Source organism: Rutidosis leptorrhynchoides, chromosome 8 (assembly GCF_046630445.1).
Source record: "Rutidosis leptorrhynchoides isolate AG116_Rl617_1_P2 chromosome 8, CSIRO_AGI_Rlap_v1, whole genome shotgun sequence".
NCBI classification, from domain to species: Eukaryota; Viridiplantae; Streptophyta; class Magnoliopsida; order Asterales; family Asteraceae; genus Rutidosis; species Rutidosis leptorrhynchoides.
The window spans coordinates 115969793-115989769 of NC_092340.1; the positions used below are offsets into that span (position 1 = coordinate 115969793).

General features: G+C 33.0%; 1 long non-coding RNA gene across 1 annotated transcript; it reads right to left on the reverse strand.

The window, feature by feature from the left end:
• Window positions 1-11555: 11555 nt before the first annotated feature.
• LOC139861334 (uncharacterized) lies at window positions 11556-13589 on the reverse strand. Its single transcript, XR_011763723.1, has 3 exons — window positions 13325-13589; window positions 12169-12235; window positions 11556-11707 (listed from the first exon to the last, which is right to left on the reverse strand). It is a non-coding gene; the product is annotated as an uncharacterized lncRNA (long non-coding RNA).
• Window positions 13590-19977: the final 6388 nt, after the last annotated feature.

A 19977-nucleotide genomic window follows, 5' to 3' on the forward strand; every position in this document is an offset into this window, starting at 1 on the left:
TATTCGGTGATCATTCTTTCTCTTAATTCGGTCCAAGAGAGTGTAAGGGCCTCATCGATACCCACTGATTTTACATACTTGTTCCACCATGAGAGAGCAACACCGGTGAAAGTGAGGGTGGAAAACTTGACCTTATCTTGGTCCTGACAACCGCTTATGTTAAAAACGGCTTCCGTTTGTTCGAACCATCGGGTGAGAGCAATCGGTCCCCCGGTTCCATCGAAAGTGGGAGGTTTGTACCCCATGAAGTTTTTGTAGGAGCACCCCTCGTTTGAATTATCGGCTCCATGATTGTTGTTGTGGTTGGAGAAGTGATCGGCCACGGCCTCACCCACGGCGGTGGCTATCATTCGTTGAAGGGCTTGTTCTAAAGTTTCGGGAAGGGTATTGTGTTGACCTTGGTGAGCCATTGTTCCTTCATGACACAAGAATATCGTTGATTAGTATTCTTAACAATACTAATCGTGATATGGAATAATGATGAAGAGAAAATTTTCCTTGATTCGCCTTAAATTCTTTATGTCGTAATGTCGGAACGTTCATATGAGTCACCGTAATATAATCCCGGCAATTATATTACCCTGATTCATATGTGCATTCGACATTATTCTATAAAGTCAAGGTGGCGCGTCAATCAAATTAAACAACGAAAGATTTAGATGAAGCGAGAGTTAGTTATGAGTAGAAACGTTCGAGTATAAATGCACAAATAGTCAAGTAATTCCTACTTCATGTCTATATGCCGGTTGTAGTCTAGATTCACTAATGTAACCTATGACTCGGGGTTGACACCAATGAACTCTAAATCCCTACAACCAATGCTCTGATACCACTTGTAGCGACCCCGACAAATCGTCAATTGACGGCGTCGACTACTTAGGTCCCGTTGCATGGTCATAGGTCTTTAACGTGACATTTGACCAAAGATATGTCGCATTCCTTTCAAAAATAAAGATTGTTTCAAAGTTTACAAGAATTGTTCATGAAAGGACCCGTTCATATACATTATAAACGATTCACAATAGTTGATTACATTGCGAGGTATTTGACCTCTATATGATACATTTTACAAACATTGCATTCGTTTTTAAAAGACAATCTTTCTTTACATCGAAAATTGACATGTATGCATACCATTTCATAATATCCAAACTATAAATGACCTAATCTGTCATTTACTTAATAATAATCTTTAATGAACTTCAACGACTCGAATGCAACGTCTTTTGAAATATGTCATGAATGACTCCAAGTAATATCTTTAAAATGAGCTAATGCACAGCGGAAGATCTCTTTCAAACCTGAGAATAAACATGCTTTCAAGTGTCAACCAAAAGGTTGGTGAGTTCATTAGTTTATCATAATCATTTATTTCCATCATTTTAATAGACCACAAGAATTTCATTTCCAGTTCTCATAAATATACGTCCCATGCATAGAGACAAAAATAATCATTCAAATGGTGAACACCTGGTAACCGACATTAACAATATGCATATAAGAATATCCCCTATCATTCCGGGATCCTCCTTCGGACATGATATAAATTTCGAAGTACTAAAGCATCCGGTACTTTGGATGGGGTTTGTTAGGCCCAATAGATCTATCTTTAGGATTCGCGTCAATTAGGGTGTCTGTTCCCTAATTCTTAGATTACCAGACTTTAATAAAAAGGGGCATATTCGATTTCGATAATTCAACCATAGAATGTAGTTTCAATTACTTGTGTCTATTTCGTCAAACATTTATAAAAGCGCATGTATTCTCAGTCCCAAAAATATAAAGGGTAAAAAGGCAAATGAAACTCACCATACTGTATTTTGTAGTAAAAATACATATAACATCATTGAACAAGTGTAAGGTTGGCCTTGGATTCACGAACCTAAATTATTTATATATAATTATGTATTTGTCAATATTTGTCTAATACATTAAGTTAAGTCATAGTGTACCACAATCCTAATGCTCGAGTCTAGTATGCAAAGGTCGACAAAAATTAGTTTAACTCCAAATGATTTCAAAACTTTATAAATGTTTTATTATATAATTTAAATATCGTCGTTTTATATTTTTAAAATATTTTTTTTTTTAAAGATTTAATAAAGTAAATAATATAATTCGTTTATAAATAAAATTTTATATTAAAATATACTTTTATATATCTTAAGTAATAAAACTTATAAAGTTCATTTAATATCATAAAAATACTGCGATAGATTCTATTAAGGTAGTTATATAATTTGTATTACATTTCTAGTTAATAATATAGTATTGATAATAATAATAAGTAACAGTCGTGTTATTTTGGAATAATAACAATTTGATAAAAAAAAATTAAGACAACGATATTAACGACGATAATAATCATTTTTACGAAATTTTAATTGACTATAACTTTTAATCCGTCCATCAAATCTATTTGGCATCTAAAGGAAAAGTTCTTAATTTTTTTCTAGCTTTTTAAGGACATGCAAATCTTATATCTTCCTTCAACTATAATATAACAACCTTTAAGATTCGGCATAACCTATCTAAGGGCACTATCAAATTTACAAGCATGCATAATCCTATTTTCTCGAGCACTAGTCAGGGATACACTATTAGTATGTAAAAATTAAATTAGGAGTACTCACGTATCAATATTGAGGTTCAATATTGTAGGAAAGGTACGTAGACGCAATGGAGGTGACAAACACTAGTTTAACCTCACAAGCATACCCATGAACAATACCCATCACCTCCATAACCATAACTCATAATTTCCTTAGCTCTATCCCGCTCATAAAACCCGTTTTGAAATAACTCGCCCATGACCTCGTCGTAGTATTTTATGTATAATAATACTAATAATAATAATAATAACACTAACAATAATAATAATAAATATAATTATAGAGAGAGTGTGAGAGATAGATAGTTAGAAAACAATTATGATCGATCCTATATATATAGATTTATAAATAATATAATAATATAATATAATATTAATAAAAATTAAAAACATGTTGCATAGTGAGCCGCCACCAAAATATGTCGGCACAAGATTACACGTTTCGTGTAGATAGGTACACGATTCGTGTATGGTGTCTTCATGAAAGTTGTAGATTTTTGAGTTACGGTCGTTTGGACACCGGAATCACCCTTTTTCGAGTCAGTATGATTTAGTTATGATTTTTCTCGTACAAGTGCGCAGGTTTAGTGATTTCCAACATTTTAACTTTCAATCTTGTGATGAAATGTTGTAGTCTTTTGGTGCTCATTAGAAATCTTTATTTTATATTTATTTTTATTTTTATATCATTGAAAATCCATAAAAATATTTTATAATCAAATTCTATTATATCGAAAAAAATGTGTTTGTACTAAATTGAATAAATATAATTTAGTTTTCCAGAATTAGTTATATTCAAAATCATTCTTTAAAAGGTTTCATCTATATCGTAAAACGTCTTCAATATTAAGAAAACTAAATAATTAACCTACCAAGTGACACAAGTCAATCATTGCAAGGTACGCTTTTGATAATTAAACGAGACTCTCCGCTAACCTCTGTCTAATCCTCAATAATAACACTTTTGTTCTTACATGGAATCACTTTACTAAATATTCCGAATACCGTTAAAAGTAAGAGTTTTCTAATTCAAGTGGACCTCATAACAAAGACTCGTAATTATAATTCAATGTACCTGATAAATCAATCACTTGATATTATCTTTTAATCTCATTGATAAACTTACATCGAACAAATACGTTCAAGTAAAGTATTATTCACTAACTACTGTGATAGCATTTCTATGTTCATAAAATAGATCTCGTAGCTTATATTCATATCAACTAATTCGTTCAATGCTTTCAAGTCACATAATAATCTCATAATCTATTTTTGTATCACCAAGCTCTTAAATGTTTTATCAATATTTCTTAGCTTAAAAAAAATACACATATGTACATACACATACATTTCTATTTACACATTTTTGTTCGTGAATCGTCAGACATGGTCAAAGGGTAATTGATTACATGAATATAGTTTTCAAACTTTTCGAGACTCAACATTACAGATTTTGCTTATCGTGTCGGATACATATAAAGATTAAAGTTTAAATTTGATCGGAAATTTCCGGGTCACTACAGTACCTACCCGTTAAAAGAAATTTCGTCCCGAAATTTGATAGAGGTCGTCATAGCTAATAGTAAGAATGTTATTATGACGAATATAAGCTGATACATAGAGTTTTATCATGATTTAGAAGTACGGATAAAATAATTCGATTTCTCGAAGCGTATGAGTGAAGCTATCGTAAAAGAGCGAAATGAGTAAATGTAGATTTGTTTTAACTGATGACGTAGCTATGATTGATTTCCAGAATTTAAGGGATTTAAAGAAAATTTTCGTAATAAGATTTGGTTCTTCGGCGACTTAGGAAATCAGGATCTTCTTTGAGTAAATGTAATAATCTGTTCCGATTGCTCTGTCGGATATTTTTCTATAAATCCACCCTCTTTGTTTCCTTACAACTCACACCTTCTATTCTTTCTCCTCAGTTCATACTTTAAAACATTCGTCAATATGCTCCATCCCATTTTGATCCTTGATATACTCTTAATTTTTACATCTGTCATCCTTCTCTTTCATCTACCACCGGAAGATTTTATTTACTTCTACTATTATCTTGGGGTTATAGTGTTATTAATTTTTCCGTGCCTTTACGTGGCAATACGTATTGATATGCACGGTTTGTAGCTTCAGGGTGGTTGTTGAGTTTTATATCTTCCCTTATATTTCGATGCCCCTGCATCTGTCTTCTATAATCATTGTCACCCATAATTAATATTCTCTTTTATTTTCTGCGGTTTATGCTCCAATTTCTAGTTTGGAGCTTCATTCTTTCGTTTCCTCTTCCCGTCCTCGAGTCAAGCGAGTAATGGTCCAGAATTTGCAGTTATGAATTTCGGAATGAACATAGTTAATGTTCTAAGAAGGAAATCTTAATGATGCGATTTTGACTTGTCAAATTACCAGAATATCCTGTAAAAGATCGAATCATCAAGAAATATTTTCTTGCTATGTTTAAGGATTAGATCGAATGTAAGAGTCGTGTAAATGGCACATGATGATGGTGCTGTGAATCATCACATCCCATTAGAAACTTAACATGACCTACTGTAATATAATGACGTTGATCAAGTGTCATTATATTATATTAACTCATGTATCAGTTCCCAACACTACTTCAAAAACATTCATATTCGAATTTTTCAGTATTTAGAAACTAACACAGTTTCTTTTTATGTTGCAGATATTACAGAGAGATAATTGATTTCAAATGAGAATACTTATGAAAATATCTTCAGAATTATAAAGGATATTTATAATGAAAGATACTATGATATCTTAGAATATTCAAGATATGATGATGATGAATAATATTTGTCTGTGGAGATTTAGAATAAGAAATAAGGTGTTCGCTAACGAGTTCAGCAGGCACTGAATCATTTGGATCCTTTGAAGGCAGATTCAGTCTCTGTGATTTGTCCATGGCTTCCTTCATACTTTGCTCAATCCATTTTTCAGTACCAAATCCTTTCTTTTTCTGAGCTTTACCAACTCACTATCTTTTATCATCAAACTTTTGACCGTTTAAACCATCTACCATTTTTATGTTTCCTCTGCATTTAATGCAATAATATCTGAATCTCTGGTTATCAATCTGAGGTGGGTTCAGAAGAATCGTGTTTTAGATGATTAAACGCTGGTGGTAATATGGTGGAATATGAAAGGTTCCCCAGTAATAATGACGAAAGGGCAACGTATCTATCAGGGTTATAATAAGACTGGTCCGACTGAAAAAATCGAAGTTGACTTGCTGGATCCGTGACAAAATTGGCTACTTTGAAAAGGAATCGAAATGTTGTTCTTGCTAGAAGAATTCGACGCAGGTACATGTTAGATTATGACTTTGGTTTCGAGAGTTTTTCAGGTACAAAACTTCGGGTAACGTGTGGTTGGATCATCATCTCAATTGTTTATTATTTGAAGTGTCTTCTAGAATTTCGGAGGGTTTTGATTGCAGATTGTCATAGTCAATATCCAAATGATGAAATCGTCCTAAATCCCGAATGATTTCTCATATCCATCTTGTGTGTTACGATTAAAAGTGATGTGCTATCACAGTTTTGAAGTCAAAGTATAGCTTTGAAAAATATAAGGATCTAAGAGTGATGATTTTGGTTGTATCTCGAGTTGAATTCTGAAATTCCCAAAATCAGAATATGTAATTAGATTCGAATGAGTATGATTGTTTTGATTTCTATAGAAGAATGTATATTGGTTTAGTTGATGATTATTGAATCAGAATTGAAGAATGTAACATATTAATTGTGATTTTATATATCTCTCGGGTATTACCTACCCGTTAAAAAAATTTCACAAATAATATTTTGAACAAGAATTCTCATTACAATCTTTATGAAAATATATGTGGGTATATTTTCTTCAGATGTAGTACAGATTCAATGAGTTAATATCATACTAAGCTCATTTGATTTTCGGATTGAATTAGAAATGAATTTTCTCTAAAACATTAGAGATTACATAAACTTTGCGGAGTATTTCACTAATGTAATCAATGCTTCAATATTTATATGTATTTCCTTAGTGAATCATGCTGATGCTCATGGAACTCTTGCTAACTTCGCAAGATACGAATATTGTTTTCTCGTAAATTTCGGGTATATCAAAGATGAAAGTGTATAATCAAACATGTTATTGAATGATACACTTGATTTATTATGAAATAAAATTCATTGAGTTGAAGCAGAGATTGTAGTTAACAATGATTAAATTGTTAACGAAGAATGTACATCATAGCAAATTAGTAATATGAATTAACCAGATAGTTAAGTTCCATACATAATAGCTTAGTACAGAAAGATTTATTATGGTAAAATTTTTTTTTTATAGAATATACATATAAATTCTTCGGAGGAACTGAGTTAATACTTCATAACTCGTTGATACAATATACTTGTTATTAATTTGTAATGGTTTCCACAGTGATTCTTGAATTGGCGAAACTTGTGAGGTTAGAGGTGCTGACGATTCTAACAATGTTGACAGCATTGACTGTGTTGGTGAGGCTATTGGTACTGCTGATGATGTTGGTAAAACAAGTCTAGCTTGTACCTTACGCACCAGTCTTGTTAGGATTTCGGTTCTTCTCTCTATCATCTCTGTCCACTCATCTGGTTTACGGTTAAGGCTGAGATAGATAATCTCTAAAACTTTAGAGATTACCTAATCACCACAGAATGTTTCTCCGATGAAGTTATGAATCAATACTTCTTCGTTTGTTGTTGTTGGTACTCCTTGGTATCTTTGGTGCGTGTGACGTTGATATCCGATATACAGATTGGGATATTGAGGTGTGTGATGCGGATGTGATTGTTGGTGGTGGTAATGATCCTGTTGATGTTAATAATGGTGGTTGATGTTGATGTCGGTGATGCTGCTGGTGCTTTTAGTATTGAGACTTGCGATGTGGATGTTACTGGCGGTACTGGTTACGCTGCTGGTGCTGCTGATGGTGTTTGTAACCTTCGCACCGTATTCTCCAAAGCCACTACCCGAGCACGAAGCTCGTTAACTTCTTCTATTACACCGGGGTGATCGTCGGTTCGGACGAGCGGATAAATATAATCAAGAATTTGGTGTAGTATATAATCGTGACGAGATACTCTGGAGATGAGAGAGAAAATGGTTTCTCGAACAGGTTCGCCGGTAAGTGCTTCAGGTTCATTGTCAATAGGGCAATTTGGTGGATGGAAAGGATCACCTTCTTCTTGTCTCCAATAATTGAGGAGGCTACGAACCCATCCCCATTTCATCCAGAATAGGTGATGACTGATTGGTTGATCTATTCCGGTCATACTGCTTTCGGAGCTGGAATGAGACTCCATATCGGAATAGCTGTCGTAATCTGAGGAATTCGAACTGGTTGAGGGATCCATCTCGTATGATCAAGGGAATGAATTTTTGATATGAAATAGATTATAGGAGTTAGATTTGATATCTTTCTATACATAATTTACATATGTATATATAATACCAAAATCCCATAAATTACGGAGAATCTTTGAAAAATGTCAGTCAAAGTTCACAGTATCAGATATGCTAAGATAAGAATTCGTCTATACACTATTATGCAATAAATGCAGGAAAGCGCGTCTAGACTTAAAAATGATAAGCAGGTAATTTTCGACACGAAATGATAAGCAAAACTTTTGACATGCAGACACGGTCGAAGTCCAGACTCACTAATGTATCCTAACGACTTATCAGTTAGACACACTAATGCAGACCTGGTTCGCTAAGACCACCGCTCTGATACCAACTGAAAGGACCCGTTCATATACATTATAAACGATTCACAATAGTTGATTACATTGCGAGGTATTTGACCTCTATATGATACATTTTACAAACATTGCATTCGTTTTTAAAAGACAATCTTTCTTTACATCGAAAATTGACATGTATGCATACCATTTCATAATATCCAAACTATAAATGACCTAATCTGTCATTTACTTAATAATAATCTTTAATGAACTTCAACGACTCGAATGCAACGTCTTTTGAAATATGTCATGAATGACTCCAAGTAATATCTTTAAAATGAGCTAATGCACAGCGGAAGATCTCTTTCAAACCTGAGAATAAACATGCTTTCAAGTGTCAACCAAAAGGTTGGTGAGTTCATTAGTTTATCATAATCATTTATTTCCATCATTTTAATAGACCACAAGAATTTCATTTCCAGTTCTCATAAATATACGTCCCATGCATAGAGACAAAAATAATCATTCAAATGGTGAACACCTGGTAACCGACATTAACAATATGCATATAAGAATATCCCCTATCATTCCGGGATCCTCCTTCGGACATGATATAAATTTCGAAGTACTAAAGCATCCGGTACTTTGGATGGGGTTTGTTAGGCCCAATAGATCTATCTTTAGGATTCGCGTCAATTAGGGTGTCTGTTCCCTAATTCTTAGATTACCAGACTTTAATAAAAAGGGGCATATTCGATTTCGATAATTCAACCATAGAATGTAGTTTCAATTACTTGTGTCTATTTCGTCAAACATTTATAAAAGCGCATGTATTCTCAGTCCCAAAAATATAAAGGGTAAAAAGGCAAATGAAACTCACCATACTGTATTTTGTAGTAAAAATACATATAACATCATTGAACAAGTGTAAGGTTGGCCTTAGATTCACGAACCTAAATTATTTATATATAATTATGTATTTGTCAATATTTGTCTAATACATTAAGTTAAGTCATAGTGTACCACAATCCTAATGCTCGAGTCTAGTATGCAAAGGTCGACAAAAATTAGTTTAACTCCAAATGATTTCAAAACTTTATAAATGTTTTATTATATAATTTAAATATCGTCGTTTTATATTTTTAAAATATTTTTTTTTTAAAGATTTAATAAAGTAAATAATATAATTCGTTTATAAATAAAATTTTATATTAAAATATACTTTTATATATCTTAAGTAATAAAACTTATAAAGTTCATTTAATATCATAAAAATACTGCGATAGATTCTATTAAGGTAGTTATATAATTTGTATTACATTTCTAGTTAATAATATAGTATTGATAATAATAATAAGTAACAGTCGTGTTATTTTGGAATAATAACAATTTGATAAAAAAAAATTAAGACAACGATATTAACGACGATAATAATCATTTTTACGAAATTTTAATTGACTATAACTTTTAATCCGTCCATCAAATCTATTTGGCATCTAAAGGAAAAGTTCTTAATTTTTTTCTAGCTTTTTAAGGACATGCAAATCTTATATCTTCCTTCAACTATAATATAACAACCTTTAAGATTCGGCATAACCTATCTAAGGGCACTATCAAATTTACAAGCATGCATAATCCTATTTTCTCGAGCACTAGTCAGGGATACACTATTAGTATGTAAAAATTAAATTAGGAGTACTCACGTATCAATATTGAGGTTCAATATTGTAGGAAAGGTACGTAGACGCAATGGAGGTGACAAACACTAGTTTAACCTCACAAGCATACCCATGAACAATACCCATCACCTCCATAACCATAACTCATAATTTCCTTAGCTCTATCCCGCTCATAAAACCCGTTTTGAAATAACTCGCCCATGACCTCGTCGTAGTATTTTATGTATAATAATACTAATAATAATAATAATAACACTAACAATAATAATAATAAATATAATTATAGAGAGAGTGTGAGAGATAGATAGTTAGAAAACAATTATGATCGATCCTATATATATAGATTTATAAATAATATAATAATATAATATAATATTAATAAAAATTAAAAACATGTTGCATAGTGAGCCGCCACCAAAATATGTCGGCACAAGATTACACGTTTCGTGTAGATAGGTACACGATTCGTGTATGGTGTCTTCATGAAAGTTGTAGATTTTTGAGTTACGGTCGTTTGGACACCGGAATCACCCTTTTTCGAGTCAGTATGATTTAGTTATGATTTTTCTCGTACAAGTGCGCAGGTTTAGTGATTTCCAACATTTTAACTTTCAATCTTGTGATGAAATGTTGTAGTCTTTTGGTGCTCATTAGAAATCTTTATTTTATATTTATTTTTATTTTTATATCATTGAAAATCCATAAAAATATTTTATAATCAAATTCTATTATATCGAAAAAAATGTGTTTGTACTAAATTGAATAAATATAATTTAGTTTTCCAGAATTAGTTATATTCAAAATCCTTCTTTAAAAGGTTTCATCTATATCGTAAAACGTCTTCAATATTAAGAAAACTAAATAATTAACCTACCAAGTGACACAAGTCAATCATTGCAAGGTACGCTTTTGATAATTAAACGAGACTCTCCGCTAACCTCTGTCTAATCCTCAATAATAACACTTTTGTTCTTACATGGAATCACTTTACTAAATATTCCGAATACCGTTAAAAGTAAGAGTTTTCTAATTCAAGTGGACCTCATAACAAAGACTCGTAATTATAATTCAATGTACCTAATAAATCAATCACTTGATATTATCTTTTAATCTCATTGATAAACTTACATCGAACAAATACGTTCAAGTAAAGTATTATTCACTAACTACTGTGATAGCATTTCTATGTTCATAAAATAGATCTCGTAGCTTATATTCATATCAACTAATTCGTTCAATGCTTTCAAGTCACATAATAATCTCATAATCTATTTTTGTATCACCAAGCTCTTAAATGTTTTATCAATATTTCTTAGCTTAAAAAAAATACACATATGTACATACACATACATTTCTATTTACACATTTTTGTTCGTGAATCGTCAGACATGGTCAAAGGGTAATTGATTACATGAATATAGTTTTCAAACTTTTCGAGACTCAACATTACAGATTTTGCTTATCGTGTCGGATACATATAAAGATTAAAGTTTAAATTTGATCGGAAATTTCCGGGTCACTACAGTTCATCCAAAAGTTACGTTACAAAGTTATAGTTACATGTGAAACCTATGCGACACAGTTTTAAAGAAAGTCAAAAGACGCTCCATGAAATGCATGTATACTCGACATCCAATGCAAGTATCAAAATAATGAGCGGAAGCATGTTTCACATAGCGTTCAAAGACCTGAGAAAAACATAGAAATCTGTCAACGAAAACGTTGGTGAAATCATAGGTTTAAGTAAGTAAGTACAAGTGAACCACAAGATTTGCATCAATGAAATAATAGTAATACATTCCAAAAGTTTGTTTCACGAGCACCCAATTATCAATGCTTAACATTCCTTCCATAGAACCCCATCACTTAGTGCTAGAACATACACTGTTTCTCGAAAATATATTTCATTCGTAAACGGTAGCGAACCGTTTAAATGAGGGTTTGTCAAACCCATATGGATCCATACAACATAAGTTCTCGCTTACACCCGGCAAGTGTAACTAATGATAATCGAATTGAGGATTTTGTTCTAAACTCGTATGTAGAATGTTTGTTTTCCTGTACTTGTGTTCACTTAGTAAAGAAATGTTTATGTTTTCTCATCCCAAATGTAAGTTCAAAAAGAGTAAAAGTGGGACTATGATCTCACCTTGAGTGCACGAGTAGTAAAGTACTTCAACAAGTAAACGTGTGCAAAGAACAATGCTAGTCTTGACCTAAACAATAGGTTGTATCAATAACGGTAAACACGATAGGTCAAAGATGTTCAATTAGTCCTATGGCTCGTTAAGACTCGATCATAATAGCATTTGAATCAAATTGTCATGTTTCATGCAAGGTACAAGTATAAAAACATGTTAGAACGATTGCACAAATATTTGGTTAAGTTTGATTAAAAGTCAACTTGGTCGGGTCAAAGTCAACGAAAAAGTCAACATGTTCGGGTCGGGTCCCGAACTATTTTTCTGAGGTTTTTAATCATATATGAGCATGTTAGAACAAGTTTCATGTGAATCGGAGGTCCGTAGTATGCCAAACATTTTTCGTATTTTGGACATGGAGGTCAGAGCCTGGACACGGCTTATGCCGCGCCGCGGCCCACAATTGTCGCGCCGCGACAATACACGGGAGCTGGTACCTGGCCAGTTTCAAATGTTCAAGTCTTGATCCAAAATTCGTTTTAGCACAAAATGCAAACCGTAAACATTTAGAACTCGCACCTTATATCGTTGGAAAGCTCTTTTAACAAAGAACATAACTAAACATGTTTCATCAAACAAAAACATCATTTCCAATGACCGATTTCTCGTCATGTGATCATTTAAAGTCCATTTTCAAGTTTCAAGTTCACAAAATGCATTTTAAGTTTCAGGAATCCAATTCACACATATGATATGCCGTTTTGAAGGTAATGAAACATGCATTACAACTAAACACTAACAATTAACATTTCATGGTATTCAAGCATCAAAAAGTTCATCTCAAGAACGATCAAACCCTAATCAAGAATCACAAAATCATTAATCATGTTTTTGAAGTTTTACAAATCAACCTACACATCAAAATGAAGCTAGTGATACTAGTAACACAATTAAAACATGAACTTTAACGATTTAACAACATTTAATCTTCCAAAATCAAAGATTAAGCAAACCCATTTTCAAGTGTTCAAACTAGTTACTGAAAACAACAAATCGAACAAACAAAACATATATTCATGTTATACACGAGCCATAGACACTAATTAACACTTTTATAATTCAAAAACATCAAGAACACAAAATCTAGTAATTTTAGAAAGTTACCCAAATGAGATGAAATTGGTATCAAGTCGAAGAGGATGAAGAGAGGATTCCAAATATGTAATTTGTTTTGATGTTAGCCTCCAAATCCGAAATTAGATGATGAATCTTGGTTGAGTTCTTGAGAGGAAAATGGAAGTATGAAAAGAGAGAAAGAGAGAAAATGAGAGGAGGAGGTTGAAGGTTTGACTAGTTGACCTAGTCAAATCTTTGGCCTCTTTGCAAGTTTAGTCCCTCTAGTTCGGGTGCGGGTGCGTGAATTAACCAAACGAATTATTTTGAATTACACGAGAGTACGAGAGATGTTAAAATCCAATAACGAAAATATTTTAAGAAGGTTAGCTAATGGAGGCTATGAATCGAGATACTGAGGATAATATTACAATAAAAAGACGGGCGTTAAAATAATTTAACGGAAAAATGCGGGATGTTACACAACAAACTGTGGATCAATGATGAAATAATCACGTAAAGCATCATGCAGTTTAGACAATAAAGCATCATTTAAAACCACATTACATGAAGCATCATACGCAATATCAATCTTTACATCGTTATCAGAAGTCTTAACACACAATTTATTCCAAGTAGATGTTTTGTTCACAGACGAAAATTGAAAAACATGAGATGATTTCCTAGGTCGACTAGCAGATTGCTTTGGTTTGGTTGCTACTTTCTTAGTCGTGGACTTAGGAACCCATACAGATTTGTAATTCAAGTTTGGATTATGACCTGTGACACGAAAAACACCTTTGTTAGTTAGACGTCCAAACTTTTCAGTTGACACATGAGATGACTGATTTTGGAGAATTTCCAATTTGATTGTACGTTCTTTTGCATCATACTCACTTAAATCAGGTTTAGAACTTGTGTGTGTTGTGGACTTAACTGATTTCTTTAAAAGACTCACTTTTGAAGTTTTTGTCATAGGAATCATAGGAATCTTTTCAGTTAACACAGAACCATTTGGAGAATGAACCTTTTTAACAATATACTGAGTTGTAGAAACAACTTTCGAACCATGATTGCCAAATTGAGAACGTATGAAATGTCCCGTTCTTATTGATTAAAAACGTTCCATATTAATTGATTTCGTTGCGAGGTTTTGACCTCTATATGAGACGTTTTTCAAAGACTGCATTCATTTTTAAAACAAACCATAACCTTTATTTCATAGATAAAGGTTTTAAAAAGCTTTACGTAGATTATCAAATAATGATAATCTAAAATATCCTGTTTACACACGACCATTACATAATGGTTTACAATACAAATATGTTACAACAAAATAAGTTTCTTGAATGCAGTTTTTACACAATATCATACAAGTATGGACTCCAAATCTCGTCCTTATTTAAGTATGCGACAGCGGAAGCTCTTAGTATTCACCTGAGAATAAACATGCTTTAAACGTCAACAAAAATGTTGGTGAGTTATAGGTTTAACCTATATATATCAAATCGTAACAATAGACCACAAGATTTCATATTTCAATACACATCCCATACATAGAGATAAAAATCATTCATATGGTGAACACCTGGTAACCGACAATAACAAGATGCATATATAAGAATATCCCCATCATTCCGGGACACCCTTCGGATATGATATAAATTTCGAAGTACTAAAGCATCCGGTACTTTGGATGGGGTTTGTTAGGCCCAATAGATCTATCTTTAGGATTCGCGTCAATTAGGGTGTCTGTTCCCTAATTCTTAGATTACCAGACTTAATTAAAAAGGGGCATATTTGATTTCGATAATTCAACCATAGAATGTAGTTTCACGTACTTGTGTCTATTTTGTAAATCATTTATAAAACCTGCATGTATTCTCATCCCAAAAATATTAGATTTTAAAAGTGGGACTATAACTCACTTTCACAGATTTTTACTTCGCCGGGAAGTAAGACTTGGCCACTGGTTGATTCACGAACCTATAACAATATATACATATATATCAAAGTATGTTCAAAATATATTTACAACACTTTTAATATATTTTGATGTTTTAAGTTTATTAAGTCAGCTGTCCTCTTTAGTAACCTACAACTAGTTGTCCACAGTTAGATGTACAGAAAAATAAATCGATAAATATTATCTTGAATCAATCCACGACCCAGTGTATACGTATCTCAGTATTGATCACAACTCAAACTATATATATTTTGGAATCAACCTCAACCCTGTATAGCTAACTCCAACATTCACATATAGAGTGTCTATGGTTGTTCCGAAATATATATAGATGTGTCGACATGATAGGTCGAAACATTGTATACGTGTCTATGGTATCTCAAGATTACATAATATACAATACAAGTTGATTAAGTTATGGTTGGAATAGATTTGTTACCAATTTTCACGTAGCTAAAATGAGAAAAATTATCCAATCTTGTTTTACCCATAACTTCTTCATTTTAAATCCGTTTTGAGTGAATCAAATTGCTATGGTTTCATATTGAACTCTATTTTATGAATCGAAACAGAAAAAGTATAGGTTTATAGTCGAAAAAATAAGTTACAAGTCGTTTTTGTAAAGGTAGTCATTTCAGTCGAAAGAACGACGTCTAGATGACCATTTTAGAAAACATACTTCCACTTTGAGTTTAACCATAATTTTTGGATATAGTTTCATGTTCATAATAAAAATCATTTTCTCAGAATAACAACTTTTAAATCAAAGTTTATCATAGTTTTTAATTAACTAACCCAAAACAGCCCGCGGTGTTACTACGACGGCGTAAATCCGGTTTTACGGTGTTTTTCGTGTTTCCAGGTTTTAAATCATTAAGTTAGCATATCATATAGATATAGAACATGTGTTTAGTTGATTTTAAAAGTCAAGTTAGAAGGATTAACTTTTGTTTGCGAACAAGTTTAGAATTAACTAAACTATGTTCTAGTGATTACAAGTTTAAACCTTCGAATAAGATAGCTTTATATGTATGAATCGAATGATGTTATGAACATCATTACTACCTTAATTTCCTTGGATAAACCTACTGGAAAAGAGAAAAATGGATCTAGCTTCAATGGATCCTTGGATGGCTCGAAGTTCTTGAAGCAGAATCATGACACGAAAACAAGTTCAAGTAAGATCATCACTTGAAATAAGATTGTTATAGTTATAGAAATTGAACCAAAGTTTGAATATGATTATTACCTTGTATTAGAATGATAACCTACTGTAAGAAACAAAGATTTCTTGAGGTTGGATGATCACCTTACAAGATTGGAAGTGAGCTAGCAAACTTGAAAGTATTCTTGATTTTATGAAACTAGAACTTTTGGAATTTATGAAGAACACTTAGAACTTGAAGATAGAACTTGAGAGAGATCAATTAGATGAAGAAAATTGAAGAATGAAAGTGTTTGTAGGTGTTTTTGGTCGTTGGTGTATGGATTAGATATAAAGGATATGTAATTTTGTTTTCATGTAAATAAGTCATGAATGATTACTCAAATTTTTGTAATTTTATGAGATATTTCATGCTAGTTGCCAAATGATGGTTCCCACATGTGTTAGGTGACTCACATGGGCTGCTAAGTGCTGATCATTGGAGTGTATATACCAATAGTACATACATCTAAAAGCTGTGTATTGTACGAGTACGAATACGGGTGCATACGAGTAGAATTGTTGATGAAACTGAACGAGGATGTAATTGTAAGCATTTTTGTTAAGTAGAAGTATTTTGATAAGTGTATTGAAGTCTTTCAAAAGTGTATAAATACATATTAAAACACTACATGTATATACATTTTAACTGAGTCGTTAAGTCATCGTTAGTCGTTACATGTAAATGTTGTTTTGAAACCTTTATGTTAACGATCTTGTTAAATGTTGTTAACCCAATGTTTATAATATCAAAAGAGATTTTAAATTATTATATTATCATGATATTATGATGTACGAATATCTCTTAATATGATATATATACATTAAATGTCGTTACAACGATAATCGTTACACATATGTCTCGTTTCAAAATCATTAAGTTAGTAGTCTTGTTTTTACATATGTAGTTCATTGTTAATATACTTAATGATATGTTTAATTATCATAATATAATGTTAACTATATATATAACCATATATATGTCATCATATAATTTTTACAAGTTTTTAACGTTCGTGAATCACCGGTCAACTTGGGTGGTCAATTGTCTATATGAAACCTATTTCAATTAATCAAGTCTTAACAAGTTTGATTGATTAACATGTTGGAAACATTTAATCATGTAAATATAAATCTCAATTAATATATATAAACATGGAAAAGTTCGGGTCACTACAGTACCTACCCGTTAAATAAATTTCGTCCCGAAATTTTAAGCTGTTGAAGGTGTTGACGAATCTTCTGGAAATAGATGCGGGTATTTCTTCTTCATCTGATCTTCACGCTCCCAGGTGAACTCGGGTCCTCTATGAGCATTCCATCGAACCTTAACAATTGGTATCTTGTTTTGCTTAAGTCTTTTAACCTCACGATCCATTATTTCGACGGGTTCTTCGATGAATTGGAGTTTTTCGTTGATTTGGATTTCATCTAACGGAATAGTGAGATCTTCTTTAGCAAAACATTTCTTCAAATTCGAGACGTGGAAAGTGTTATGTACAGCCGTGAGTTGTTGAGGTAACTCAAGTCAGTAAGCTACTGGTCCGACACGATCAATTATCTTGAATGGTCCAATATACCTTGGATTTAATTTCCCTCGTTTACCAAATCGAACAACGCCTTTCCAAGGTGCAACTTTAAGCATGACCATCTCTCCAATTTCAAATTCTATATCTTTTCTTTTAATGTCAGCGTAGCTCTTTTGTCGACTTTGGGCGGTTTTCAACCGTTGTTGAATTTGGATGATCTTCTCGGTAGTTTCTTGTATAATCTCCGGACCCGTAATCTGTCTATCCCCCACTTCACTCCAAAAAATCGGAGACCTGCACTTTCTACCATAAAGTGCTTCAAATGGCGCCATCTCAATGCTTGAATGGTAGCTGTTGTTGTAGGAAAATTCTGCTAATGGTAGATGTCGATCCCAACTGTTTCCGAAATCAATAACACATGCTCGTAGCATGTCTTCAAGCGTTTGTATCGTCCTTTCGCTCTGTCCATCAGTTTGTGGATGATAGGCAGTACTCATGTCTAGACGAGTTCCTAATGCTTGCTGTAATGTCTGCCAGAATCTTGAAATAAATCTGCCATCCCTATCAGAGATAATAGAGATTGGTATTCCATGTCTGGAGACGACTTCCTTCAAATACAGTCGTGCTAACTTCTCCATCTTGTCATCTTCTCTTATTGGCAGGAAGTGTGCTGATTTGGTGAGACGATCAACTATTACCCAAATAGTATCAAAACCACTTGCAGTCCTTGGCAATTTAGTGATGAAATCCATGGTAATGTTTTCCCATTTCCATTCTGGGATTTCGGGTTGTTGAAGTAGACCTGATGGTTTCTGATGCTCAGCTTTGACCTTAGAACACGTCAAACATTCTCCCACGTATTTAGCAACATCGGCTTTCATACCCGGCCACCAAAAATGTTTCTTGAGATCCTTGTACATCTTCCCCGTTCCAGGATGTATTGAGTATCTAGTTTTATGAGCTTCTCTAAGTACCATTTCTCTCATATCTCCAAATTTTGGTACCCAAATCCTTTCAGCCCTATACCGGGTTCCGTCTTCCCGAATATTAAGATGCTTCTCTGATCCTTTGGGTATTTCATCCTTTAAATTTCCCTCTTTTAAAACTCCTTGTTGCGCCTCCTTTATTTGAGTAGTAAGGTTATTATGAATCATTATATTCATAGATTTTACTCGAATGGGTTCTCTGTCCTTCCTGCTCAAGGCATCGGCTACCACATTTGCCTTCCCCGGGTGGTAACGAATCTCAAAGTCGTAATCATTCAATAATTCAATCCACCTACGCTGCCTCATATTCAGTTGTTTCTGATTAAATATGTGTTGAAGACTTTTGTGGTCGGTATAAATAATACTTTTGACCCCATATAAGTAGTGCCTCCAAGTCTTTAATGCAAAAACAACCGCGCCTAATTCCAAATCATGCGTCGTATAATTTTGTTCGTGAATCTTCAATTGTCTAGACGCATAAGCAATCACCTTCGTTCGTTGCATTAATACACAACCGAGACCTTGCTTTGATGCATCACAATAAATCACAAAATCATCATTCCCTTCAGGCAATGACAATATAGGTGCCGTAGTTAGCTTTTTCTTCAATAATTGAAACGCTTTCTCTTGTTCATCATTCCATTCAAATTTCTTCCCTTTATGCGTTAATGCAGTCAAGGGTTTTGCTATTCTGGAAAAGTCTTGGATGAACCTTCTGTAGTAACCAGCTAGTCCTAAAAACTGGCGTATGTGTTTCGGAGTTTTCGGGGTTTCCCACTTTTCAACAGTTTCTATCTTTGTCGGATCCACCTTAATACCTTCTTTGTTCACTATGTGACCGAGGAATTGAACTTTTTCCAACCAAAATGCACACTTTGAAAACTTAGCGTACAATTCTTTCTTCCTCAATACTTCTAACACCTTTCTCAAATGTTCACCGTGTTCTTGGTCATTCTTTGAGTAAATAAGTATGTCATCAATGAAAACGATGACAAACTTGTCAAGGTATGGTCCACACA